We start from the raw sequence: 27,070 nt of genomic DNA on the forward strand, positions 1-27,070 counted from the left end.
GTAGTAGTTGAGCTAAGAGCCTTTGTAAATATGCATCTAATTTTAGGCGGCTAAAATAGGAAGCTGTAATATGACTGAGGCCCCTTTAACTCTTGAACTTGGAAAGAGAAAGACGCAGGGTCTCTTGCAGTTTCTTTAAGTCGAGTGTCGAGCTGGTGATGCAGACAGCACAGTGAAGATGTGTAAGAACACTGGGGTTTTATGTGTAAGAACACTGCTCCCAGCAGCCCCCGCTCGGTAGCACTGCCAACGGGGAAGCCAAAATGAATTGTCTTGAGAAAGAGCTGCAGGAGGTGGTGACTCGAAAGGTCGGGGTGTATAGGACGATCAAGCATTGTGGGGTCATCCTGTCCTGCTGCTCGACTAGCCGGTAAAGAAAAAAGAAAAGAAAAGAAAAGAATGTGGTGCAATTTTAGATGGTGTTTTAAAATTTTTTTACAAACGCTACAAATCACAGGTTGGTCCACTAGCTTCCTGGCCCTGCCACGCCTGCTGTGTTCTGTGTATGTGCTTGTAAAGCACCAGGCCTTTATAATTTTCTCTATAGTTGTTTATGTACATTTTCTCCATAGAATGTTTTTAGAACAACTTAGTGCTAAATCCCCTTTAGCCCACTTGTCCTCGTTAAACTGTGTGCATGAGTGCACTCAAGTGTCAGTCGCAAGACACATTAGTAGACTATTTTATTTCTTCCAGGAGCCTTATTATTCAAAACACCTTTCAAACTCCATGCATAAAAATAGCAGGCCACTTCCACTTGCAGGCTTTCGAAGCTGGAGGAGGTTTGCTTTTCCTATGAAGAAGCTGGGGGGCCCTGGAAGATGAAATAACTTGCTAGTAAGTGATAATGAGGATCTTTTGACTCCAGAGCACTAGCCGCCGACTTGCAGAGGCATGTCCCCGGTTCTGGAAATTAGGCCTACAGATGCTTGGGTCACAGCCCTGTTCCTAGCAATGCTCTTCCCTTACATATGGTAGAAGTAAAGGTCTCCTGTTGCCTGTCATCTGAACGTTTTGGCACGGAACACGGGTATAAGTAGCAAGTTAAAGGGTGCTAATCTCAGAACTGAATTTTAACCAATACAGTGTTCTATTTATTCATCATCGTTTATGCTCACCTACCGTGTTTTAGTGTCGTGAGCAATCCAGGGAAGCAAACGTGAATACGACATATTCCCCGAATCTAACAGCGTGGGCGCCGGGCCCAGGCCCGGAGGGAAAGCGGCGAACAGCAGTCAGTGTTTGCTCTTGTGGAGCCTGGAGCTTAGCATCTGCTGTACAGAGAGAGGTGTGAACGGGCCATTTGTCACAGCACGGTACGAGGGAAAGGCTGGGTTCTGTGGGACCGACCACAGGGGGCCTTCCGTGACCAAGCCTGACAGGGTGGGCAGGGCCAAGGAAGGCTTCCTGGAGGAGAGGGCCTTTGGGGTTGAGCCCTGAAGGAAGAGAGCTCCAGACAGGGGAGGGCACTGTGCATTAGGAGTCTGCAGGTGGTTGAGAAGGAGGAGTGCGTACAGAGGTGGGAAAGAGCAGGCAGGTAAGTGGGGGCCGCGCCTCGGAGGGCCTGTTAGATGCCCGAGAAGCCCACACTGAACTTTCCCCGTGCCCGATCAGGTCTGTGTTTCGGGGAACGTCCCGTTTGGTGGTGGCGAGGGAAGTGCATGGCAGGCCAGCAAGATCGGATGGTGAGAGACAAGTAAGGTGATTTTGCAAGTGATTGTCCAGGCGAGAGAATAGGTGCCTGTCCGCCGCCCCCCCCCCCCCGCAGAGAGTGGCCAGGGAGGGAGAGCTATCTGCGAGATGATGGGAGATGCTAAGGTGCTAGGAGGAAAAGGACTTGGTGGCTGGATACACACGAGGGGTAAGGAGAAGCATGTGAGCAGGGATGTCCGGAGGGCTCCAGCCACCAGTCATGGGGTGGTGACCGGAGACGGGTCTGGTGGGGAGAGAAGGCACAGTGTGGGTGGGCTGAGCGGTTGGTTGGGAGGCGCTGGGAGACGCCCCTCGGGGTTTGGAACACGCAGCTTAGTAGCCGGTCGGGAACAGAATAGGCTTTCGTAGTGGTATGTGCTTTATTCTCAAAGAGCAGGTTCCTCAACAACCGAATTTCCTGTCCTGAGTTTCTCGCTGCACGGTAGAGCCGTAGTGGGCTGTGAGAAGCAGGGCTGGGTGAACCGATCGGCCTTAGTTTCTTTTGAGCGAGATGGGGCTCAGACCGTGAAGAGTGAGGGGAGTGAGAGTGCTCCGAGCCATCCTTGTCCCTGGAACATCTCAGTGAACACAGTGCAGGGAATTTCAACTGGGCGTAGGAATTCTAGGGCTGGGAGCGGCACAGCATTTCCAAGAGAAAAGGCTCTGGAGGGTATTTTTGTTTTCAGAAATGGATGAGTTTGGATGACACCAATGCTTAAGTAATTAGCAGGTGATGTTATCTGGATCTTATTACCTCAAACATTCATCCCATGAGCACTTAGCGCCTGCCTGATGCTGGGTACCGGGCAACACTGGCCGTAGAGTGGGAGCCACAGTGCCCCTTGGCTGGGTCCTTCCCTCACCTACTGTACGGTCCAGCAGACGGACTTGAAATCCTGAAGGTAGGTCTTCATGATATTCCCGTCGGTGTCTGCTTAATATACTTGACGTACGTCGTGAGGACAGTGAGACTCTCAAATCCCATAGCAATAAATATGTGCACCTCCAGAGGCACTGCCATGTTCACAGGAGGAAAAAAAGGATTGAGTCCGGCCTCGACTTTCTCCCTGGTGAGGTGGGCGTGGTGGGGTGGCTTCTGGGAGCCCGGGACTGGGGCGGGTGCAGACAGTGCCTTCCGGTGTTCACCAGCAGCTAAGGAATAAAGGCTTGTTTGCTTAAAAGGGTAAGGGCCAGAGACAAACAAACACTTGAGATTGTGTACACAGGTTTTAGAGTTAGAAGGAAATCAGAACCTAGTAATTCCTTGAAATTTTGACTTTGAACACTTGACATCCAATGAGAAGCTGAACTAATGCAGATTTAAAAAATTTTAAAAGCAAATGAAATTACTTTTGAGCAAACCACAATGCATTATTGCTACACTTTTCCCAGTGTGCTTCATTTTGGGGGGGGAATGGCTGTCTCTCCCTCCTCCTGTCTGACGTTTTTCCATCTCCTCTCCGCTCTTTACCCTGAAGTCCTCCTGCTACACTTTATCCCTTCTCCTCAGTTGCTCCCATTCTGAAGTCCCCTCCTGACCCGTCCCCGCTCCAGGCCCCACTCAGAGTGTGTCCCCCTCCTCTGCAGAGCCCATGGCAAGACGCATGGTGGAAACGTGTGTGTGCTGGTTTTCTCCGCTCTCTCGTTCCTCCCTACCCCATCTGGGTTTCCAGGTCCCTAGGGGCCCAGTTGCTAAATCTGAGGGTTTTCCGTTTTACCTTGCTCTTGGCCGCTGAGCTGCTGCCACCCCCGGGCTCTTTGACCCCCAACTCTTGCTTTTGCTGGCCACCCTTCTAGGTGAACCTCTCAGAGTTTGCTGGTCCCCAGGGCACGGCCCTTCACTTCAGCGTCACTCCCTTGTCCACACCCTGTCCGGGGTTTCAGCTGTCTGCTGTCCTCTCTGTGCTGAGCCTCCTTTTTTCCATCTCCCCTCACCGTTTCGCCTTGGTTCGTGCCTCGCTCCTGCCCTGGGTACCAAACCGGGTCACTGTCACCCTCAGAGATTCTCTCAGGGCAGGTCAGGTTTTCCTTCCAAAGCCTCCCCATCCTGCACCGGAGTCCATTCCCACTGTAAGAGACAATGGGGGGCAAGGTTGAGGAATCGAGGTCCTTGTACCTCAAAAGCCACCGTCCGCAGTGTGACAGTAAGTGTGGTCCCTGAACGGGACAGGCCACAGACTTTTAAACAGCACTCTTTGTTTCGAAAGCAGTTTTGGGTTCACAGTGGAGAGTACAGAGATTTTCTGTGTATCTCCTGGCCCCACACTTGCCTAACCTCCCCCTTTACTGCCGTCACCAACCAGAGTGGTGCATGTTTTACAGCTGACAAATCAAACTGACGTCATGCTCACCTGAAGTCCATAGTCCGCACTGGGGTCCCTCTCGGTCTATACTCTGGGGAGGACTGTATATTGGCATGCGTCCATGAATACAGTGTCCCACTATCAGGCAGAATAGTTTCACCACTCAAAACACCCTCTGATCCTGCCTGCTTACCCCCGCCTCCTCGCTAACCCCTGGCAGCCACTGACTTGTCTTTCTCCGTAGTTTTGCCTTTTCCGGAATGTTGCACAGTTGGACTCACACAGTAGATAGGCTTTTTCAGATTGGATGCTTTTACTTAGTAGTACGCAGGTAAGGTTCCTCCATGTTTTTTCATGGCTCGATAGTCTGTTTCATTGTCTGGATGAACGCAGTTCGTCCATTCACCTAATGATGGACATTTTGGTTGCTTCCAAGTCTTAGCAATTATAAAGTTGCTATATGTAGGTGTTTGTATGAATACAAGTTTTCAACACATTGGGGTAAAAACCAAGGTGCACAATAGATCCCTGGGTCACTGAGACTTCATTGCTCAGATAGTCAATATACATAACTAGTTTTGGGGGCGGTCAGTTGAGAGAGGTGTTGGGATCTCCCACTGCGACTATGGCTCAATCACATAAGCACATTTATTTGACCTTCACTTGTTCCTTTAGCCGTGCTCATCCTTTCGTGTGTACATATGAGTTTCTGAACTTTATCTTTTTTCTTTTCTGTAAAAAACTTCCAACACTTCTTGCAAGACAGGTCTACTGTCAAGTTCTCTCAATTTTTGTTTTTCTAACAAAGTCGTTCTTTCTCCTTCACTTTTGATGGATAGTTTTTTAGGGTGCAGAATTCTAGATTGGTGAGGTTTTTTTCTCTCTCAACTCTGTTTCACTCCACTCTCTTCTGCTTGCATGATTCTAAGAAGTCACGTATAATCCTTATCTTCATTCCTCTATAGGTAAGTTCTCCCCCCCCCCCCCCATTCTTTCAGGATTTTTTTCTTTATCTCTGCTTTTCTGAAATTTAAGTATAATATGTCTACATGTAGTTTTTGTAGGTTGGCGTTTGTTTGTTTGTTTTGCATTTACCCTGCTTGTTGTTCCCAGTTTCTGGGATGTATGGATTGATATCTGACATTAATTTGGGGACATTCTCGGTAGTTATTGCTCCATGCATTTCCCCTGTTCCTTTCTTCTCCTGGTATATTCTCTGTGCCTATGTGTTCCTGTCGTACTTCTCCCACAGTTCTTAGATACTCTGTTTTTTTCTCTCTGTTGGTTCAGTTTCAGAGGTTCCTACTGAGATGTCTTCAAGCTCACAGATTCTTTCCTCAGCCAATGTCCAGTCTGCTAATAAGCCCATTCGAGGCACCCTTAATTTCTGTTACAGTGTTTTTGATCTCTAGCATTTCTTTTTTGATTTTTTCTTAGAATTTCTCTCTCTCTGCTTATATTACCCATCTGTTCTTGCATGCTGTCTGCTTTACCCATTAGAGTTTTTATCATTTAATCATAGTTGTTTTAAACTTCTGATCTAAGAATTCCAACGTACCAGTCACATCTGAGTCTGGTTCTAAAGCTTGTTCTGTCTCTTCAAACTCTGCTTTTATTTTCCTTTTAGTATGTCTCGTGACGTTTTCTCGGAGCTAGACGTGATGTCCCAGTAAAAGGACTATTGTAAGTGGGCCTCAGTAGTGGGGTGATAAGGCATGGCGGTGGGGAAGCACTTACTAGCCCCATGATTGGGTCTCAGTCTTTTAGTGAGCCTGGTGCCTGAACTTCAGAAGTGCTTCTTTGTCACCTCCTCCCTGCCCCTCCCTTTGCCCTGCCTGCAGTGGGCCAGAATGACTGAAATGACCCGGAGTTTTATATTTCTCTTCCTCTGCGGGGAAGGGTGGAGCCACCTAGGAGTGGGTGCTTCCTTCCCCCAGGCCGCTGGGCTCCGGAGAAGCCGCAGCAGGCCAGGTGCTGCTACAACGGTCTCTCCTGCGAGTGGATCTTGTTAAGAACAGGATGCTCTGGTACTTTGCAAAGGGATTTCTTTTCCTCTCCCGCTGTCTGAAATTCAGGGGAATTTTTCTCTGCTATTCACTGTGAGAAGCTGGTTGAACTCCTGGAGGGAAAACTCACAAAAGTGTGGGCACCCCCTGTGACTGCATCCCCTGGAGTTCTTTTTACCATGAAGAGTCGTCTACACTGAGCCCCCAGCAATCTGTCAATAATAATGTAGGTTCTCCTACCGCCCCCACGCTTGGCCTTGATTCCCATGGAGCTAAGCTGTGATTCTCTGTGCGCACCTGTCTGTCTACAATTTGGGCAGATCAGGGGGCGGGGCAGTGATTTGCCTTGTGACCTCGCTACTCTTACAGAGCTGAGAGGGTCTGGCGAGTTTTCAGTTTGCTCACCTTCTGTCATTTGGGTGGAGGGTGGGTGACCCCCAAGCTGCTCCTGCGTCAGACCAGGAACCAGAAGTGGACAAACTGTTTTTATCTGCCTGTGACAAAATAGGTGCCAAAAATAAGAGAAAGCACTTGGGAACTCCTAGAGCAATTTGACAATTCCGCGATATCCAGATACACGAATTTGTGTTTTACGCAAACACTGGCCGGCAGAAATCAGTTGCTGAGATGTGAAACATGGAGGACCAGCAAGCGATTGGCCCTTCGCTCCAGGTAACAGGGCAGCACGGGACCAGGCCACAGCCAGGAAAGCAATGACTGGGGGTGGCAACGGTGCCATTTTTGTAGTTTTCCAGAGTCACTCTGAGTTGTCTGGGTAAGCAGGCCAAACCGCCTAGAGTGCACGGGGAAGGACATGGCAGGTTTCTGAGCAGACACAGTGGGTGCCTACGGCGGCCTGTGGGCAGCAGAGGCATCTCCGCCCCCCCCCCGCCCCACTGTCAGAATGATCTTCCTGAAGCGCAGGTCTGGCCGCGTCACACCCTTGCTACGATCCCCGGGAGACACCCTCCTGCCTGACACCTCAACCCCTCAGCGCCATTCACACGCCCACTCACCACCTGCCCTGAGGGCTCCCACCTCTTTTCTACCGCTGCGGCCCTTGCCCCCTTGTCTCACGCAGCTGGTTTTCCTAGAGACCCCACACTGCCACCTGGGACCTGGGCTTCTCCCACCTCTTTCGTGTACAAGGCTCACTCTCTGGTGAAATCCCGCACATCCTCTGACGTCCTCTTCCCCCCTCCTTGAGGTCAGGTGCACAGGCCGGGCAGGCCCAGGTGCTCAGCCAGGGCGGCGTGAGTGTGGAGCTGCCAAGAGAAGTTAAATGCAGCCACACCTCTGACAGTGCCTTGGCCCTGTCTCTTCCCTGGGCCTCTCACAGCTGGAAAGGGGATGTGGTTTAGGCCCTGAGGTCGGGGGGACTACCAAGGAGCACTGCAGTCAGCATCTGGGCCTCCCAGGATTGGGGGAGAGCAGGGGTGGGGGTGGGGAGGCAGCTGTCCAGGGTAGAAGCAGATTCCTGGGATGTCCGTCCTCAGAGAGACCCTCTGAAGCAGGGCTTGGCCAACCTTTCCTCTGAAGGCCCATGTAGGAATATTTTAGGCCTTGTGGGCCAGACAGTGTCTGTTGCGACTGTTCTGTTATTGCAACGCAAAAGCAGCCTTAGACAGTGGGTGTGGCTGGGTTCCAATGACACTTTTACAGAAGTGTTCCACAACCGTTGACGAAGACGGGCTGCAGGCCCGATTTAGTCCACGGGCTGCGGTTTGCCAAGCCCTGCTGGGGGGGGGGGGAAGAATGTGTCCCTTCTTCAGCCCGGTCTCTAAATAGCCTTGGAGGCTCTGCGAGGTTTGCCTTTAGAGTTTCTAAATCCCTGGGTGTTTTTTCTCTAAAAGAGCATAAATGATGAGTCATCTGCTCCTGCTCACCAATCAGTTGCCGAGACATGAAATGCAGCACGAAAGATACTTTACAAGCAGTGACCGTGGTGTAGGTGTTTGTAAAATTAGAATGTGACCCAGTGCTTTATGAGACAGACAGATGGATTCTTACTCTGAAACTATTTGAGGACCAAAACTTCGCCATGAGGAGACTTTGTAATTTTAGCGGTGTCTGCCCGTGTTTTGATGGGACGTGAAGAATGGAGTTAAGCTTTTCATAAACTGGGTAAGGCTGGGCACCTAGAGGACACCAGTGTCCTACGTCTGGTATACTGTCTTGGACTTACAGCCCAGGGGGACAAACGGCACAGGTTACTAGTACCTTTCAGTTAATAGAGTGGTAGACAGTAGAGCAATTGTAAGTTAAGCCAGCAGACGTTGAAGGCAGACTTGCCAGCTTCTGTGAGCATATACACTCTATGAAATGCCCAAACTGAGTAGCCATGTAACGAATATCTGAAACAATGGACTTTACTAAGACTCAGGCATCATGGGCACCAGGGGTGGTGCAGAAGGCTTGCTGATGACACGCAGAGACTTTGTCACCTCCCTCTGCCCTTGCAGTGCCAGGCGAACTGTGAGGCTGGGACTTTGTCCCTGTCACCTTCTGGTGCTTGGTTGAGTGCCTTCAGGTGAGCACCGTCTCCCACGCCTCAAGCCACCCTGAACCGGGCCTTGTTCAGCCGGCAGCCTTTGCCCCAGGTGCCATCGTCTGGCGTGTGCTTCACGGCCAACACGGGGGCACTTTCCTCTAAAATCTCAGACTCTCCCCTTTGCTTGTGTCTTGTGTGTCCGACGCCACCCTCAGCTGGTATTCTTCCCGCTAGCTGCCACCTTTTATCCATATGACGTCCAAGCCACTTAATGGAATATAGTTCAATTCAACAACAATTTATTGAGCACCTACTATGTCTTTATGATATGAGATCAAATGAGAGAGGTATAGAAAATTACTCGATCATCATACAGGTGCAAAAGCCAGGTTTGTTTTCCGATAGCCGCTTCTCATGGGTGTAGAAATATGCATATTATTTGGATTTCATCAGTAGGGTTTAAGTGAGCAATTTTACACTTCCTTTCTCACCATTTACCTTTGGACAGTTAGCTTTTTATTTTGAAGGTCCATTTTAAATAAATTTATTATTAGTTTGGAAGAGGACTCTTTCTAGTTTATTTTGATGTCATGGGTTTGGTTATTGACCTAATTTATTATACTTGTCATTTTATGACATATTTTCAGTGGAAACACTTAAGCTAAGCTATATTTATTTATACCATGGTACATTAACTATAAAACTATCTACCTACAGCAAAACCATGATATTGTGGAACCCTGAGGGTGTGGGTTATTCAAGATAGCCAAGTTTTATTAATGTAATAAAAAAATTAGCATTGATCATTTGTGATGGAAACCTTTTAAAATTGGATTATAACTTCCCCTCTTGTCTTGAAAACTATAGGAGTTTCCCTGAACCTTGATGGTAACTCGTGGTCACCAGTGAGAATTGACTGTAAAACTCAGCTCCCATTAAAGGACTTAAGTATTTTGTTTTAGTTTTTTTTTTTTTTTTTTTTTTTTTAACTATTCATTGGCATTTCTTAGAGTAGTTCTGTTTCCATTGCTGTCAGCTGTATTCTCGCTGGCCCACCTGTAACCCTCCATCTGCCCTTGACATTGCTGCCCTGATGCTTCGTGGACTTGTAGACCAGGTGATAGAGCTTATTCTAATACAGGGTGGGGCGAAGGCTGGTCTACAGTTGTTCTCATGGAAGATAATACAATAATCAACAAATAACAGTGCAAGAATAAACTCCATGTTTCACATACAGCTTTAACCCTGTTTTGCCCCCCCTGGGTAGGCAGGCAGGATAAAGGCCCTCTGAGACCCAGGAACTGGCAGTTGCATGTTAACCGTAAGCAGGGCTTGTTTCCCTGGAAATCTTCGTTCCCTTCCATGCCAGCTCTTCCACACCAGCTGTCCGCGTGGTTCACCCAGGCTGGGTGATGTGACGGGGGATCTCTGTTGTGATGTGTCCCTTCAACACGCTCTCGCTTCACCGAGTCCCCGGGAGCTCACTCTGGCCGGGATGGGGGAGCTCTGGGCTGTGGGTCTGGGAACTAAGGTGGCTGGTGGGACAATCTTTAGAAAAAAAGGTTGAAAACAGATTTTATTTTAAGTTCATAGTTTATGAAATTATGCCTATATGGTGATAATAGCCTACTCATTTCCCTTCTTTATTCTATTAGTGCTTTTTCCTTTAAAAAAATAAATTGATAAACATACGTTCTTTTGGCTTGTAATTTATTGGGAGTAAAGCTAAAGCCTTAATTCTTTAAAAAAAAAAAAAGCACCTTTAGTCAAAACTGTAGAGTCCTAAATGATTCTTTTTATTTTATTTTATTTTTTAAATTATTCTTTTTACTTTTAAAGATTTTATTTATTTATCTTTAGAGGGGAAGGGAAAGAGAGAGGGAGGGAAATATCAGTGTATGATTGCCTCTCATGTGTCCTTTACTGGGAACTGGCCTGCAACCCAGGCATGTGCCCTGACGGAATCAAATGCAGGCCCGTGCTCAATCCACTGAGCTACACCAGCCAGGGCAAATGATTCTTTTTAAATGCACATTATTATGGATGTGTGACATTCATTTTTTACTTTAGGTTCTTGCACAATAAAACAATGGAAAAGGCTTTGTTAAAGGTGCTGGCAGGTGCACGCTAGACCCTGGTTCTTTACCCCTTCTCCCTGTGTTTGTTGTGTTTTCTCATTGGATCTTCAGAACAGCCAAGGAACTGTATTGTCCCCCACGTCAGAACCAGGAGACCAGAGGTGCAGAGGCATCCAGTGACCTGCGCAAGGTCATACCATTGTTAGCGTTCTCGGGGTTGGGCCCGGATCCTATGCTTCCAACACCAGTGGGTTTCTCCCATTAGCCCCCACTAGTAATCATATTGGTAGGTAACAGCTGAGACTTAGTTCTCAGTGTGCAGACTGGGGCTGCCAGCTCTCCTGAGAATTTGAAGTGTCAGATCTTCCAGAGCAAGAGGGGGGAAACTTGATTGGCATGTGACCCCTCAGGGGGGAAAGTCTCTCATCTGAAGCTTTCAATGATTCTGTTGCTGCAGGGACAGGGGGAAGATGGCCCACTGGGATCTGAGGGTCACCTGCTCAGTTGGGTGCAGTAATGTGGGGACCCTTGGGATCAAATATAGTGGCTTTCGTTAAGTTGACCTTAAACAAATAGCCAGATATTTCTTCAGATAAATGGGTTTATTGGGGAATGACAAAGAATTGCATCTTGGGTCATGCAGTCTAATGCAGGCCACATGCAACTTCTGAGAACAAAGGAGAGGAGTGTTCTTTTATGGACTTGGGAGGAGATACTATGAGTGAAGAATCTATCGGAGGAAACTGAAAGTTTGAAGAACAGTGACTTTTCTTTGGCTATGTTATAGTGGCTTCCCATTGGCTGAGCTGTTACTGGCTAGGAGGAATCTTTTCTTCTCCCTGCTGAGGGAGCAAGGTAGCACCCCATCCTGTGGAGATGCAAACCACTCTTCCCTATGGGGTCAGTCTTGTGCATTGAGTGACATATGTGAGTCTTCTCCCTTCTACCCCACCAACTGCATTTTAGGGGAGGATAAGGTTTATTTATCTGTTTTCACATTTCCCCCTTCTGGTCAAGATCTGTCTCTGAAAGTGCTGCTGATCAAGAGTTCAATTTTTCTGGATTCAGAGGCCTTTTGTCCCTCAATGCCAGGAAGGACGTTTCCTGGGTGTCATGTCTCACTCTGGAGGGAAGGTGCACAGGTGGGAAACCCACTGTGGTTCCATTTGAGTAACAGAGGAACAGAAGGGAGATCGTTCGGGCATTTTCCATCTAAAGTCTGTAGCTGAGAATATTGACATAGCAAAGGTACACGCAGAACTGAAAGCATTGAATGCTTTGGGAAGACACAATACAAGAGGAAAACATGAAGCAATTAAACATATTGTCATCTCGGAAGAAATGCTTTGGGACAAAATGTCTTATCAATAATAAGCCTGCAGCTCGCAAATCAGAGACAATGACTTTGGATAAGGATCCAGGTGAAAGACAGACTTCAGTAACTTTTAAACCTTCTAAATGGCCCGGTCTGAACATCATGGGAAAGCTCTCTCCTCAGGTGTCATCTGCCTACAAGGGGAACCTTCAGGCCAGTGAGCAAACACGCAGACCAAGACCGGAACACACCTGCCCGTGAGCTGGGGGAGGAAGCAGTACGAAGTCTATTTGCCAAACCTCAAGTCATCCGTTAGGCGATGAAATACGTCCGGGAGTGTGCAGACAGGTTTTCCGGGGTTCGAGTTGTACTTCGGACAAGTGGGACGAGTGAGGTAGGTGCTCTTTCGTGCCCTTATTCACCTTTTCCCACCAGTCTCACTGCACACACGCTCTTGTTTTGCCGGTGGACAGTGGTCTAATACGCACACAGCAGTAGTTAGCGGTGGGGATTTTACAGTCCCGGCTGGGACCGGTTCTTATTTGGCCCAACACGTAGCTCTTTTTATCCAACAGCTGGATTTCCAATCCTGTTTTTCCTTTCCTGAGGCCAATGGTTGGGCCTCTCTAGCTAGTTTTTCTGAGTTATTATTGTGGGGAATATCCCTTCGGACCACGACGGGGGTTCGATGGGTGTCGGGTCCTTTGAGGGCCGCATGCTTTGCTAAAGTGTCAGCAGGTGACTTGCCTTCGCTTCCAGGCGGTCAGGTTTGGAATGCAGCGGGTCAGATGCAGCACCCAGTAATTTCCGAACATACCGGCCACTTTTAATGTTGCTACCACCGGAAGTGAGGAATGTTGCTTCCACAGCGTTCCAAACCCACGAGCTACTCCCACAGCATCCGCGCTATCAGTGAGAACGCTGGCGGTCTCACCCGCAGCCGGGGTGCAGGCCTGTGTGAGTGCAGATAGTTCCGGGCCGCAGCAGCCAAAGGCCAAGGTGCTACTTCAGTTCTATCAGAGGGTGTTGATGTGGCACGTGTGGCCCAATGTTCGCCATGGTCACCTGCGCAGTAAGAGCTGTTGGCATAATGAGAAGTCGGTGACTCCACGGGGTTTCCTGCAGGTCATCATGAGGGGTCAGCCAGGAGGTGACCTGTCGGTGTTGGGCTCTGTGAGGGGCTTTGTCAGTAACGGAGTAAGGGGCTAATGTTATTACAGCATGAAAGAGTCATGTGAGGAGCAGCTCACGAGAGGATTTTGTAGAAGGTGAGGCAGCCGACTGGACAGCGTTGGTGTGATGGGGCTTCGGAGGCCTTTGACTGCATGGGGTGTGCTGATTTCCTGGGTGGCCGTGACCACAGGGCAGTGGCAGTGATGCCTGTAAGGCTAGGGCCACATCCAGGTGCCACAGGGTCCGGTGTTGGCTCTCACACCCTGTGGTTGGATGTCGGTCCCCTTGTTCTGGGTAAGTACCCCAAAAGCATTTCCTCATTTTCATACACAAAAAAGGAAAAGGGGAATCTAATCATTGAGACATCTAAAGGCGGGTGGGTGCATTACAATCTTATTTAAACCTTTAGAGGCTACGTCATCCCGTTCTTCCCACTAAATCGGGTCAGGGTTGTCGTTCTTCAGTGAAGCACAGAGCTTTGGCCATAGGGGTCCAGTTTGGGCGATCACCACCGCGCCCGTGGAGGGCTTGTAGCTGATGCTCAGTTTGGCTTTGAGGAAACAGGACAGCAGGAAGCCCACCTGGATCTAGGTGACAGCACGAAGCCCACCTGGATCTAGGTGAAGCCCTGTGCTGATAGGAGATGCCCTAAATCTCCAACTGGGGTTTGGGCAAATGCAGTTTTTTCCTTGGCAATCTTATGTCCCTTCAAGGCTAAACTCTTTAGCAGTTGGATTGGTATCTTCCTGTGGGCAATTTGGGGAAAGCAAAGAGGCAAGTTGTGGACATTCTGCAATAAATGAAACCCGCAGGGAGCTCCGTCTCATCCAGATCGGCCTTCAGGATTTGTGAGAAATAAGATGGGCTCTCAATGGGCTCTCATGGCCCCGAGCCATTACCGTCCAGGTGAATGGTTTTCCTTTCCAAGTGAGGGCAAGAGGTATTGGCCAGCTCCGGCAACTGGAGTGCGAAAGACCGCTCCTCATGAATCGATGGCAGGGAAGCGTTTCCTTTTGGTTGGGACAGATGACAGTGGCATTCAGAACAGTGGGGTGCGGAGAGATGACAATGCCGGTCAGGTGCAAAGGTCCTGGACGACCCTCCACCCTTGGCCCTCGGATTTCGGGGCAGGAAAGGTAGGAGTATTACAGGAACTGGTGCACGAGATAATGGGGCCCCGAGTCCTGTAGTCATTCATTACGTGCCTTCTGCCTTGAAGGACTTCTTTGTTTATGAGGCACTGATGGATTTAGAGAAGAGATTTTGAGAGATCTATGGCAGTGTTGATTGGAGGGGCACTGTAGATTCTGCTAGTGTGGGTTGAAGATTTTGGCCGTAAAGAGGATGATAGCTGATTCGAAAAAGACCAGTGATCAGTGCTCCCAGACTCGGCTATGGTGCCTTCAGAAACGAAGCAAAGAAAAGATGTCAAGAGTCATTTGATTCATCCGATTGGCCATTTTGATGACTCCTGTCAAATTCCAGAATTATTCCCCCCTGTTGGCAGAAAGAAATTGCTGCACGATACTTTTCTAAGAAGTCTCCACCTGATAAATGAAGGGGCGTAGGGGAGGAGCCAAGGAGCAAAGAGCCGATGTCTCTCACAGGGCCCAAATTAAAATGTGGAGGGGGTTAGAGACCCCCACTGTTTGATGGGGTGCTCCAAGGCCCCCGAGCTTTGAAGCACTGGGGTTGGGCACCCAGAGTGCGAATAAGGACAGAGAGAGACTCATTGCCCATCCGGAGAGTGGTTTCTTCCAGCCGATTAGGAGGGGGGTGCCGAAGAGCCCCTCTAGGTGCTGGGAGGCTGTCACTGGGAATTAGGAGGCCACTGAAGGGTTGGCTAGAAGGCCAAAGACACCGAAACGCTAAAGTTTCGCTGAAGTTCTCGACCATCTCCTTTCCAGTGCCTGGCTCCGTGCAATGACAGCAGGCTGTTGTTTTGGGGTGTGAATAAGGACCTTGTTTGTCAGAGCTGAAAATTCAGAATTTTAGTGCTTTCTCGTTAAGGTGACTCAATCTGGCTTGCCAGACCCACCAAAACCAGGCTGGACGTGCGTGGCCTTTCATTTCACCCCGGCCCTATTAACTACAAGAGGAAGGTCTCAGTGCACTCAGTTAATAAGCTGAAAAGCTGTGTGAGTGGAATCGGCATCGGAAGGAAGACCCGAGTTCTCTTTGAAAACAATTTGAAGTTGGTCTTGGTAGTCCTAAATAGGTTGCTCATCTAATTTTTGTGAGCAAGGCCTAAGTTTTATTCCATTCAACAGGCTTTGCAAAAGCCCTAGGAATTGCCCCATGAGGTTGCTCAGCAATTGCACAAACCTCATTGTATCATAAATAAATCCACAGGTTAGCCTCTGGCTGTAATCCCAGAGACCTTGAGAGTCTAAGTCAGAGAAATCAGGCCGGTACATTCCGATTCCTCAGCACACTGGTGGGGATCCCCAGCTCCTTGAGGAAGATCCTTGACTATGGTTTACAGTGTTGCTGTATTTTAGTCCAGGGAATGTAAGAAATTGGGGCTTCAGCCTTTCAGTCCTTGGAAGGCTTGCTTTGAAAGGGACAGGCTTTGAGGGGTTCAGAGAAGGAGGAAGGGGGGGTTGCCTGAGACAGAGAGCGGGGCAGGGGCATGAGGCTTCAGGGCCCTTTTGTCTTTCTTTAATCACTGTTGGCTTCAGTGAGTCTTAAAACTTTATTTCGCAGAGGCAAGTTGAAACTCCTAGTAATATTTGGAAGCCTCAGAATTCCAATAGGAATATTCAGTTTTGACAATTTCTGGCCTATGGTTGTCCAATTCGGTTTCAAGAACAGAAAGTCTGGGGGATTTGAAATTACTTTTGCTCAAATTGGTCTCTGTAGGTCGGAGAAATGCGCAGGAGGAGGCTGCAGGGCTTCGGTCGGGCGGTGGCCCGCAAAGTATTTCCATAACTGGGGTCCTGTTCCTCAGCAGCTTCCGCAGAGCCAAAGCCTGCACAGCCCGCAGGCCAAATACCAACACAGCTGCGCTGGGCACAGTTCAGTTTCAGAAAAGCCGGACCGAAGGCTGAGCAGCACAGTCGCAGTAGGGACAGTCTGTCCCCAAAGGAACCAGTCAGGTCGAAGTCCAGCGCTGTTCCAGTGCAGGGGCAGCCTGGTCTCCGAAGAGTCGGCCAAGGTGCCAACCAAGTGCTTGTGGGCAAAGCCAGTCCTTCACTGGAAAGGGAGGAGCCTTGCCTTGGAGCCCAGCCCCAGCCCGGGGAGCTTTGAGCACAGAGCGCAGGAGCCGGGACCCAGGAGAGAGGCTGACCCTCCAGGTCCAGGCACTGTTTTTCAAACTGTTTTGGAATAAATTATGACTCATTTCTTCATGCAAACGATATCTGTATGATGTGTAACGAAAGCATAGGTTTTCTTCATTTTTACTTTTAGATTTTAGAATGTAACTGTTCTTTGGGTTGGAAAAAATAGTCGTTGGTGAAAAAATTTGCATAACCGGACTTAATGCCTTTAACCAATTTTATGGCTTTTTGTGTTAAGAATTTTTATTGATAAGGTTATATTAAGCCAATGATTTTGAAGGTCTATTAAGATGTTACATTACATATAGAATAATATTTAAATAAACCTTAAGCAAATTTATATATTTATTATTAGTGTGTGTGTGTGTGTTTGCTGATGGCGTGGCAATCACTCCCTGAGAAGTCAACCCAACTCCAACTCTAAAATGTTCTCATTATTCAGTTTGGTTTTAAAAATTAGAAATTTAGGCTGATTTACTTATATTAACAGACTGGCACCACCAGGTTCATTCTGTAATTAAAAGTCACTTCTCAAAGATGTTACTAAAATCTTAGAAATATTACAGCTTTAAACCCTAAAGATTGGCATGGAGATAATGAAATTTTCCCCATTATGTCCCCCCTCTCTCCCAGAGTGATTAATTTCCCTCCCTGTGTCTTCCTCCATGAGCCGAAATGCTTTTGCCAAGATTCCTAATTCGGTGAAACCTGTTTTGGGGATCATCTCTGTTAAGAGGACAGCTGCCAAAAAGGTATTCGCTCTCTGAGCATGGATTTTAGATTATGACCAATCAAGACTCGAAGCTGAGGAACACCTGTCAGGAGACGTTTTTTCTACAAGGAGATGGTCTCTTTAATCAGATTTCATTGCACTGCAGAAAAACAATTCATTTTAAAATGTGGGTAGAACGGCATCTGCTTTTATGATTCATCCTCACCGTACTTTTAAAAGGGAAAAACCAATTCAGAGCTTGTTTATGACGTTGTTTCTCTGGTAGAGGGAGAAAGCACAGCAAAGTGTTTAAAAAGGAAGGATTTTCCCAGATGTCTGATTTGGAACTTTCTGTTGGGAAAGAGGTCTAACATTTTATTTTTGAACTTTCTATGTGACTGTAATTAACGACAGGAATTCTCATGGCAAACTTTTAAAATGTTGAAGCCAAATTGTGAATACACGTAGTAAATGAAACTGGGAAAATTTCCCTCCCTTGGAATCCGCTGCCTTTATCTGTGAACAATGCAAAGTATTATTGGCGCTGACTGGTGTTTAGAGGAACCGCTCTCGCCTTTCCACTCAGCTCTAATTAGAAGCACCGTTAAGTACATAAAACACAGGTACTTTCTCACATCTGCAAACTATATTGAGGGTAACTATTAGAAGACAAACTTCATTTCTCAAACTGTAATTTAATGGTATAACAGCGTGCAGACCGGAATATCAGTTAATTTTCAAAACATTTTATTCTACACCAATTAGCTCAGGTCCTGGAGGGCAAAATGACAAGAGGTTACTCGCTCACTATGTATTTAGTTAATTGAAAAATGCTCAAATTGCTCTTACAGTTGTTATTAAAAAGTAGAATCAGTGTTGCCAGTGCTCAACCATAATTGGAACCCCAGGGAATTAAATATTTAGCATTAGTAATGTAACAGCACTCAGGACACAAATTTCTATTTTCGTAATGAAAGCTGTACACTGTGAGAGCAAGCGGCCGAGACGACAGCTGTGACAAGTGAGGCGGCCTGGGATATTTCAATAAGACACCTCATTGGACAGCGAGTCTCACCACATTACTCGTTGGTAAGAGATCTGCAAGTTTAATTCCCAGTAGGAGCCCGTTACCCAAGTATTTAGATTTCTAATTGCATGCAGGACGAGGCGCTGGGCAAATGTCTTGCCGTGAGTGGATGAAGTGTACAGCGCTTTCTAAATAATCCCATGTTAAGTTCATGCCTTTGTCAATTTAAAAATAGCGGAACTGTCAGGGAATGAAGTCCTTGTTTGTTTTAAGTTTAATTACATTTTAAGCACAAACGCTTTCAGTGTCACGACGAGGAAAGTTGGATATCGGGCGCTAATGAGCTGCGGCGGTCGGCGGCGGCAGACCCTCGGGGATTCCCCACGTAAACGGCTGCATAGAAGTACTTGGCTGGGACTCGGTGGATGGCTGAGCCGTTCCTAAAGCCCAGTCACCGAGCTGCCTCTCACTCCTGTTTTCATTAGAAACAGCCCTGCAGAGACTGGAGCAGCCGCCTGTTACAACTGTTCAGCTTGTCAAAATGTATTACATTACTCCACTAATAAACAGTATTAAAGGGCATTGGACTTCACTTCTCCTTTTCAGGGGGGATCAGGTTAATCAACACAACTGGCTTAGGCTGGTCTTATTTTAATTTGTTTATGTCATCTAAGTAACATCGAAGGTCCGGCATTTGAGTTTTTAAAGCATTCTTTTCCTGGGGTTGTAAAACTTACACAATGTTACGGACAGTGGAAACAATTAACAGAGGCGATTTATTGCCATCTTTGTGCTTGAAAGATGTGTGGCTTGGACATTTGTAGCCTGCATTCGAAGTGTGTGAAAACCATAGCTAACCGGGCCTTCTTCAAAGCATAACTAACTAATGCCGTTCCTGACCATTCTATCTTTCCTTGGAGAACAAGCTGACTTCATGATTTTCTTCTGCTTACCATTGTTTCTGTGGCAGTGTTTTGGGGAGTTAGTCTAACCCATCAAGATTCCTGTTTGTTTGTTAATTTTTAGAACAATACATGCTTACATTTACCAAAAAAACCAGAACACTGTAGATGTTTATTTGATAAACTCTCCCTTTGCCCCTCCTCCCATTCCTGCGTCCCTCCCTTTCGGGATCTTTGCTAACACTTTGATAACAAATCAGATGTTCATAACCTTTCTGTGCATATTGTACATGTGCACACACAGCTATGTATGTATGTGTGTATTAAATACATATTGCATATTTAAAGAGTGTACATTCTGGAGAAGTCTGCCACTTGCTTTTTTCCCCACTCAATTTATCATAGACATTTTTCTGTATTGGGGCCCAGACCTTTCTCATTCTTTTTAATAGTTAATCATCATTCCAGGTTTTGGAGGTAAAAAACTAATTTACTCACTGCCTACCGATGTCATTTACAGTCACCTCCAGGTTTTTGCTGTGGCAACTGATATGGCCCTGAGCTCCTGAGCCTGCCTGTGTGTGTGCGCCTTTGTGCTCATGTCGTAATGAACTGCGGGACTAACATTGATTACTCTGTGTCCGGCAACATTCTAAGCACTCGACACATACTTACTGATTATGTCTTTGCAACGAGGAGTTAAGACGTTTGGCAATCCCCGTTTTACGTGTAGGGAAGCCGAGACACAGGGAGGTGAAGTAACTTGCCCACAGCCACGGGCCAGTGATCAGCAGAACCTGGCGTCAAACCCAGGGGGTTTGGCACGCTGGAGTCTAAGTGCTTTTTTTTTTTTAGAGTATATTTATTAAAGCTGCAGACAATGAAGCAAGGAAGAGCTTAGGATAGAAGCAGCAGCAGGAGAGTGCCTGGCTGGGGCTGCTTTGCCTCTCGGGAGGGTTAGAGGAGAGAAGGGAGCCACGGCGGGGCTGCTGCTGGTCAGTGGGAAGTCACAGCAATGGAGAGAGGCGGAGGGGCGTAGCCCACTCACCTGCTGCTGCCCGCTGCCCTTGTGTAGGCAGTCTCGTGGGGACCCTTGGAGTTCAGGAGAGAAAAGCAAAGGTGCCCTCCAGAGAGGGAGAGAGGTGTGGGCAGGGGAGAGAGCACACCCAGGGGCTCGGTCCTTAACCAACGAGGTGTACCTGCAGGAGAGCCTCGTCTTCTCCTTGGAATTAGCTTTTCCTTATCAGCAAGTTTGAATGTGGTTTTATTTACTCACTGTCTCTACATTTCTTCTTCTGAGAAGTGTCCTGTTCATGTCTTTTGCTCATTTTTCTATAGTGCGTTCAAAAGATCTCTATGGGCTCTTTGTTACACTTTATCAAATATTCTTTTTCTGTCGCTTATCTTCTTACTTTGTTTTGTTTTAATATTACCAAGTTTTGCTTTATGAACTGAAGTATAAGGAAGCCTTTCGCCACCCCAATATTGCTAGTCTATTTTCTGACATTTTCTTCTTTTTTTAAGCTTTAATCTTTAACCCATGGGTGATTTATTTGCGTGTGTAGTGTGAGGAAAAGCTCAAACCTTTTATTTTCCAGCAGCACTCACGGGTTCATTTTGTAAGGGGTTCACTTTTTGTCTCTGTGGTTTGCAATGCAGGCTTTGTCCAATGCAATGTGCTACCTGTCTGCACGTGCTGGTTCTTTAGAATATTCCATTCGTCCAATCCTGCAACATCACACTTGTTCGCATCATAATGTAAATGTAAGTTTAAACCTTCACAACTTTAAAATTAAACACCTACGAAATTCTTTTATCCACCTTGAATTTATTTTGGTATATGGTGTAAGTTGGTGCTCAAGTTTCATTTTTTTGCACGTAGCTGTCCAGTTCTCCCAGCACCATTTGTTGAAGAGGCTATTTTTACTCCATTTTATGTTACTGCCCCCTTCGTCGAGTATTCATTGACTATAGAAACTTGGGTTTATTTCTGGACTCTCTGTTCTGTTCCATTGGTCTATGCGCCTGTTTTTATGCCAGTACCAGGCTGTTTCGATTAGAGTGGCCTTGTAATGCAGTTTAATATAAGGTATTGTGATCCCTCCTACTTTGTTTTTTCTCAGAATTGTAGCTGCTATTTGGGGTCGTTTATGGTTCCATATAAATTTTTGAAGTGTTTGTTCTATGTCTGTGAAATATGCCATTGGTACTTTAATAAGTACTGCATTGAATCTCTTACTCTCAAAATATAAAAAGTGATATAATTTATGTTAACACATACAAATAGTTTAGAAATATATGAAGCTATAGCAGGCAAAGACGTCCACATCCTAATTCCTGGAACTGCGAATATGCTCCATCACATGGCGAAGGGAAATGCAGGTGCAGGTGGCATTAAAGTCACTCACCAGTTGACCTTAAATAGGGACATTATCCTGGATCATGCGGGTAGGCCCAGGGTAATCACAGGAGTTTTTAAATGACCAAGAGAGAGGCAGAAGGGCCAGCGTGATGCCACAGGGGAACAAGTCAGCTGAGCACTGTTGTTTGCTGGCTTTGCAGCCGAGGAGCAGAGGCGGAAGCCAAGAATTGTGGGCAACCACCGGATGCTGAACCAGACGAGAGGCAGTCTCTTCTGCAGCCCCAGAAAGAACCAAGCCCTGCTGACACCCTGATTTTTGCCCTGTGAGGACCAATTTGGGCTTCTGACCTCCAGAACTGTAAGGTAATATACTTTCATGTTTTTTTAGATAGCCAAGTTTGTGACCATTTATTATAGTAGCAATAGAAAAAAAGTAGGTTTATAGTTGTAATACAAATAACACAATCAGTAATGAATAATAATACAAGCATAGACTCTGTGTTTTGTGTGCTCACACTGTAGTGTTTGCAGGTCTTGCAGGACTTGCAAGTTCAGCGCCTTCCTGAACTTGGCCTCCTGGGTGCCTCGCCTAGTCCCAGCCCCGAGAACAGAGTCCATTGCTCTCCATGCAGGGCATTCAGGGGCCGTGAAATATCATCCACCTACTCTGGGTCTTTCATACTTGTCACTGGGGCCATGAAATTCTTACGCTGAAGCATCTCAGAGGAAGAGGTTTGGGGTGAGGAATGGGAGAATGAATGCATCGGGGGAAAAAGAGGACTAGTTCAAGTTTCTGAGTTGCCTACTTGTAATTACTGTACAACTTAGAATTTCTGCACCTGTCAATAACAAATTCCGAGGAAAGGGGAGGGCTGTAGACAAAGCAAATATGCAGGGAGTGGAAGCCCCGCCAGCTCCCCCTCCCAACCAGCTCTTTCTTGCGATGTGGGTTCATGCAGGGCAGTGTTACCTGTGGCCATTTTCCAGGTGTGAAAACTGCTGAGACCACTTAAGATTTGGGTCTGATCTGCGCCAGTTTCACTGCAGACGGTACCTCAGTTGAACTAGTAAACAGCTGTAGAGGCTCTCGGAGTTGCTGGTACGCATGTTCTCAGCTCTGCGGGCAGGCGTGGTGGTGGGCTCCATGGGGACGCGTCTGGAAAGAGGTGTCCCTCGCCACTGGCCACTGGCCGGCCACCCCAGATGCTTGCTGTGCCTCATCGATGTTTCCTGATCTTCTGAGTTCCCTTTCCCACCTCTGGCCCTTATGTTCTCTTTGCCTGGAACTCTGGTCTCAGCCTCAGGCCTCAGCCGCCCTCTCACCCCCTGAGAGAGTCCCTCCTGGTTCTCCGTTTTCTCTACCAGCCTCACCCCCTCTAGGCTGCAAGCTTTGTCTTTACTCTCTGCTCATTAAGTGTTTGTTGAATGAATACAGCTAACCAAATGCAGGGCTAGGTTGTTCTAGACTGGAGGAAGTGTGCCATGTACCTTCTGCCCGGCCTGGAGGAAGCTGCCACCAGAGACACACTGCCTTGTGACGTGCCAGGTTCCTAGTGCTCTGTGAAGGGGCGAGGTTGGGAGCCACCTGGAGAGGCCACTGCTGCCTGCCCCTGACCCGCCCCCCACAGCTGTCTTCCAGCTGTGAGGACTTAAGCTCTGTCCCTGCTGGAGAAAAGTGTGTAGACCAGTGCTGCAGGGTTGGAAGTTGAAAGTGCCAGCAAAGAGAGCCCAGACATATTGAGCACTTACTATGTGCCGGGTGCCTTGCTGCATGTGTAACACGCACCCCCTTGTTTAATTCCCACAAGGAAGTAGAGTAGCCCTATGGTTCCTATTTTGACGGGTGAGGAAATGGAGGCTCGGAGAAGACGAGCTCATGGGATTCATGAATGAGAGAACTAGGACTTGTGCTGGGACCGACTGACGCTGAAGCCTCTGCTGGCAGCGCTGTGCCCCACTGTTCCCTGTAGCGTCTCCTCCCTCTGCCTGCAGCACCACGGAAGGGCCGGCTGGAGTGCTGACATCTCCGAGGGAGAGAAGGTTACGGAGGTCGCTGATGCTGTCCACAGCATTATGGATGAGATGAGGCAAATTCACATGGACCATCGAGTCCTGTGGAGATAAAAGGGTGGCATGGCCACTCTCTCAAGGGGAGAGCACCTTGACCTCTGCCTTGACAAGCTTTTATTGGGTTCAATTTGCACAGGAATACCCGGTGTATATGTAAAGCTCATCAATCACTATCAGGCAGAAATGATTAAACAATAGTTAACATTCAAAGAACTCTGAGGGCTTATTCTGAGTCAGGGTCAGATAGCTAAAGGGCCATAAAACTTTGGGGAACAAACTCATTTCCTTCTTGAACCCTTATCGTTTCAGTTGAGGGTATTAGCAAAGCAGGTCTCATAGGATTTTATGCATTCTTCCTTAGGCCTGATCACCCTAGGGGACCCGCCCTTTCCAGCACAGGGCCACACCTAGCTCCAGCATTGTTTCAGGCTTAAGTCAGGCAGGGGAAGTAAGGCAGCCAAGAGATTAGGAGATTTCTTGCAGACAGAATGAAGACTCAGGCTGTGTCAAAGCCAAGGGGCAAGGGTCCATCACCCCCTTTTCCTATAGCCCCCCAAGTCCTTCCCTGAGGGCCCCTTTGTGACCATGCCTGTCTTGGGTTGTCCCTCTTTTGAGGACTCTTACCCATCATTGGCTAACCAGTCATCTGCCCAGAGCCAAGCAGGGTGAAGAGAAAGGGGGCAGAGGCGGTGCTCCTACAAGGAAGATAAGCTTTGTCTCCTAAGTGGCTTATGGTCCCAAGGTCCTTCACTCAGCCTTAGCTACAGGGGATTACAGCTTCTAAAACCACGCAGGGCAGTTCCCAACAGGTCACCTCTCTGAGCCCCTCCTGGTGGCATTGAGGAGAAAACATAAGCCTGACATTTGCAGCCACTGACCATTTTGCCATCGATTCTTCTCTCGGCACAGTAGGAATTGAATCTGTAGCTGGCCCGGGCGAAGAGCCAGAGCCAGTCCCAGATCGCTTTGGGCAAATGCACACAGCCTTTCGTCCACAGGATGAGGGAAGCTATACTCTCGAGAACTTAAATGAGTGTAGCGCCTACCCTGAGAAAGACACCTGGGGGAAGTCCTCTGACATTTATTTCCTCAGACTCACAATTAATGTAAAACACCTAATATTTTAGTGGCTGGCTTTCCAACTCCCCTGAGCCACTGGGCTTTGAGTTCAATGCAACACTCTTGCAGCCCGAGATTGCGGACTCACGGGACCACGTGAAACAAAAACAGCAGAACACGGGTCCAAGATTTACTGTACCATTCCAATTTGGTACTAAAATCACAAGACGTTTCTCCCCACCCTCCCTGCAAGTCCACCCACTCCCAGGGTTCCGTGGGTTTGAAAAGATTCAGGGGCAAGGGAAATGGCATTGAAGTAGCAGGTTTCACATCCTAGTGATGCTTTTGGAGCTGCCACATGTGGCCCAGTGTTAAGTAGCTGAACGTTTTGCTCACTGGCCGCCACAGGCAGCCCTGCCCTCCTAGGGAGCCCCTCCTGACTTCAACAGCACTTCCCAGGGTTGCAGAAGGGAGGAAAGGTGGGAGGGGCTACCACGCAGGCTGCCCAAATTCATTCTCATCTCTGTGCTTTCTGGCTGTTAGAGCCGTGCAGAAGGCAGGACCGTGGAGGAATTTGAAGGGTGTCTTCAGATGATGTGCTGGAGACCCTGGTATTTGCATGAGGGCTCACATTCTCCTGCCAGCAACATTTTAAGGCATAACTAAATGTGATTTCAGCTGGGAAGGGTCACAGCTCAGACGTGCAAGGGATGCTGGGTCAGTTAAAGGATCCTGGTTACACATGAAAGCTCATCTCTGCATTTCTCAGGACAAAAGCCGTCACTTGGACTATCTTCCACGGTCCAGGGCCTCTGCTGGGGGCAGGCCAAGCCAGCCCGGGACGGCACTGCTTACAGAATGGCACGTGAAGCGCGTCATTTACGCACCCTCACTGCGCGCAGCTGGGAAGCGTGAAGGAGGCCGGAGTGAATACCAGCTGGACACCCCCGATCTGGGAAGTCCGTGGTGGCCAGCCTGTCCTTTTTCATTCCTTTTCTCGTCCGTCAGACTTTCTCAGAGCTTGAAGAGTTCTTTGAAGTCTTCTAGATCGTTTTCTATAGTGCAAATAAACCAAGATAATTGTTAGTTTGTTCTACTTTATATTCTGAATGACAATTTGAAGTAATATAATAATTAACAAAAGGCCATATGATCTCATGAAAACAACAAATAAGCAAAATAGAACCAGAGGCACAGAAACAAGGAACAGACTGAGGGTGACAAGGGGGGGGCTGAGGGAGCAACAAAGGGGGCGGGACTAGTCAGGGAAAAGGTAGAAATGACCCATGGGCGTGGACACCAGTGTGGGGATTGACCGTGGGAGTGGGGGTTGGGTGGGTCCGTGGAGAGCGCAGGGGGAAAATTGGGACAACTGTCATAGAACAGCAATCAAATATTCAATAAAAAGTTTTCAAACTTTTGGCAGAATTTTTAGCACAGTACAGTATGTTACTGAGTGAGTCAACCTGCTCCAACCAAGTTAACATACATGTCAGCCTAATTCGTTAGCTTAAATGAACGGTAATAGGCTGGCTTTTGTTTTATAATGTTATCAGTCCACAAACATTGACGGCGCAGCAGCTCTTTGTGGGAGGAAGCGTGTCGGCTGCTGCAGGGCCTTGCACATCTGGGCTGAAATGACCCGGAACATCGAAGATCCTCTTTTGTTTCCCGACTATGGTGACACGTGGAGTCTTGGCCAGGGCGTGGCTGTGACTGCCCCGGGGAACACAGGGTGGGCAGGGGACTGTCAGTCGGTGGGGCCTGTGCTTGGCATTGTCCCACGGAGAGCTGAGCTTGGCCTGAGTCTGTTCTTGGTCCCTCGTTTGTCCCTCTCTCCCCTGCTAACCAGTAGGGAGCTTCGGGTTTCTCTGTGTGAAGCTAATTGGCCCATTTGGAGCTTTAACTCAGATTCTTAACTTCTTAGCACCTTTCTTTAGGCAACCGGGCTTGGCACTTTGGGTGCAAATGCTAATTGCTAATCACTGGGAATGGCTTTCTTGAGGGTGGGAGTCACAGAGGGGAGGGGGCTCCCTGCTGCCACCTCAGCATCCGCCCTGACTCGCCACAGCTGGAGCCTTGGTCCACAGTGTGGAAGCAGAGTTCAGGCGTTACCGGGACGATTTGTCCCCTGTCACGTTCCAGGGAACAGCTCAGTGGGCCACACACTTCCTGACCTAGCCTACTGCGCAATAAGCACAATTTTCGGGAGTCACGTGGCACCTAGACGGCCACTGATGCCAGTGTGTGAGCCACAGGCCTGCTCTGTGGCGGCAGCCCCAGGGCTCCCGCCCCTGTTATATTACTGTAAAAGCCCAACCTCCACGCACGGTCACTCTAACGTGCTGGGGGTCAGGGCATCGACACGTCCCCTTGGGGCGGGGGGCGCGACTTAGCTCCCAACTGGCGAAGCCTCGCAATATTTGGAATAAAGACACCATCATTATCTTCTGAGATAGGTGCCCAGAAGCCGAGGCCCTTGCCCGCTGACCTTCCTGCAGCAGGTCTCGCTCACCATCCAGATGCTCGGCAGTTCTTCCCCAGCTGCACACGTCAGAGGGATGATGGAGTTCATGGCGTGAGTTCAGAAAGGCCCATT

At 48.1% G+C, this 27,070-nt stretch overlaps 1 long non-coding RNA gene across 7 annotated transcripts in view; it reads left to right on the forward strand.

Annotated features, from left to right (window-relative positions):
* The window catches only part of LOC119046446 (uncharacterized), a 53,954-nt gene that overhangs the window by 14,582 nt on the left and 12,302 nt on the right, over window positions 1-27,070 (forward strand). For 6 of the 7 annotated variants that reach the window (XR_008391157.1, XR_008391155.1, XR_008391151.1 and 3 more), the window contains 2 exons: window positions 12,069-12,279; window positions 21,543-21,705. This is a non-coding gene — a long non-coding RNA (uncharacterized LOC119046446). The remainder of the gene's footprint in view (window positions 1-12,068; window positions 12,280-21,542; window positions 21,706-27,070) is intronic. The other variant, XR_008391152.1, reaches the window with a different exon arrangement.

The sequence above is a fragment of the Artibeus jamaicensis genome, unplaced genomic scaffold, assembly GCF_021234435.1.
Source record: "Artibeus jamaicensis isolate MK-2021 breed Jamaican fruit bat unplaced genomic scaffold, CSHL_Jam_final contig_3152, whole genome shotgun sequence".
Taxonomy (NCBI): Eukaryota; Metazoa; Chordata; class Mammalia; order Chiroptera; family Phyllostomidae; genus Artibeus; species Artibeus jamaicensis.